Raw genomic sequence first — 1,451 nt, 5'->3', positions numbered from 1 at the left:
GTTAGCTCGTCTTTAAATGTTTAATACAATTCACCTGTGAAGCCATCTGGTCCTGGACTTTTGTTTGTTGGAAGATTTTTAATCACAGTTTCAATTTCATTACTTGTGATTGGTCTGTTCATATTTTCTATGTCTTCCTGGTTCAGTCTTAAAAGGTTATACCTTTCTAAGAATTTGTCCATTTCTTCCAGGTTGTCCATTTTATTGGCATAGAGTTGCTTGTAGTAGTCTCTTAGGATGCTTTGTATTTCTGCAGTGTCCATTGTAACTTCTCCTTTTTCATTTCTAATTTCATTGATTTGAGTCCTCTCCCTCTTTTACTTGATGAGTCTGGCTAAAGGTTTATCAATGTTGTTTATTTTCTCAAAAAACCAGCTTTTAGTTTTATTCATCTTTGCTATTGTTTTCTTTGTTTCTATTTTATTTATTTCTGCTCTGATCTTTATGATTTCTTTCCTTCTACTAACTTTTTTTTGTTGTTGTTGTTCTTTCTCTAGTTCCTTTAGGTGTAAGGTTATATTGTTAATTTGAGATTTTTCTTGTTTCTTGAGGTAAGATTGTATTTCTATAAACTTAGAACTGCTTTTGCTGCAACCCATATATTTTGGATTGTCGTGTGTTCGTTATCATTTGTCTGTAGGTATTTTTTGATTTCCTCTTTGATTTCTTCAGTGATCTCTTGGTTATTTAGTAACATATTATTTATCCTCCACATGCTTGTTTTTCACATTTTTTCCTTGTAACTTATTTCTAATCTCATAGCATTGTGGTTGGAAATGATGCTTGATATGAGTTCAATTTTCCTAAATTGAAGAATAAAAACCATATGATCATCTCCATAGATGCAGAGGCTTGATTTGTGAAGATGTGATCTATCCTGGAGAATATTCCATGTGCACTTGAGAAGAAAGTGTAATCTGCTGTTTTGGGATGGAATGTCCTATAAATACCAATTAAATATCTGTCAATATCTATCTGGTCTATTGTGTCATTTAAAGCTTGTGTTTCTTTGCAGCCAGTTAAGCCGACTGTGCTCTTTTCCCATGGGGGCCCGGTGCGCAATGGCTGCAAACAGCAGCCTCCTCGGTAGTGTATGCGGCCTGTTGCCTGTACGGGTTGCCCCAAGGGACCATGGAGACAGCCCTTTCCGGTGGACATTCATGACATTCATGCTGTTCCCAATCTAGGCTCCAGACAGGTATGCGTGGTACCTTTGGAAAGCCCCAGGGCACAGTGGCCAGGGTCCACATTGGCCAGGTCATAATGTCCATCCGCACCAAGCTACAGAACAAGGAGCATGTGATTGAGGCCCTCCGCAGGGCCAAGTTCAAGTTCCCTGGCCGCCAGAAGATCCACATCTCCAAGAAGTGGGGATTTACTAAGTTTAATGCAGATGAGTTTGAAAACATGGGGGCAGAAAAGCGGCTCATTCTGGATGGCTGTGGGGTCAA

The 1,451-nt window shown here is 39.0% G+C and overlaps 1 non-coding gene across 1 annotated transcript; it reads left to right on the top strand.

Moving 5' to 3' along the window:
• The first annotated feature begins 1,009 nt into the window (after positions 1 to 1,009).
• Positions 1,010 to 1,143, top strand: LOC112413626 (small nucleolar RNA SNORA70). The gene has a single exon (XR_003006015.1). It is a non-coding gene; the product is annotated as a small nucleolar RNA SNORA70 (small nucleolar RNA).
• The last annotated feature ends 308 nt before the right edge of the window (positions 1,144 to 1,451 follow it).

Source organism: Neophocaena asiaeorientalis, unplaced genomic scaffold, assembly GCF_003031525.2.
Source record: "Neophocaena asiaeorientalis asiaeorientalis breed wild unplaced genomic scaffold, Neophocaena_asiaeorientalis_V1.1 scaffold369, whole genome shotgun sequence".
NCBI lineage: Eukaryota > Metazoa > Chordata > Mammalia > Artiodactyla > Phocoenidae > Neophocaena > Neophocaena asiaeorientalis.
Note: the sequence above shows the minus strand (reverse complement) of the source record. Positions and strands in the feature narration are given on the sequence as shown.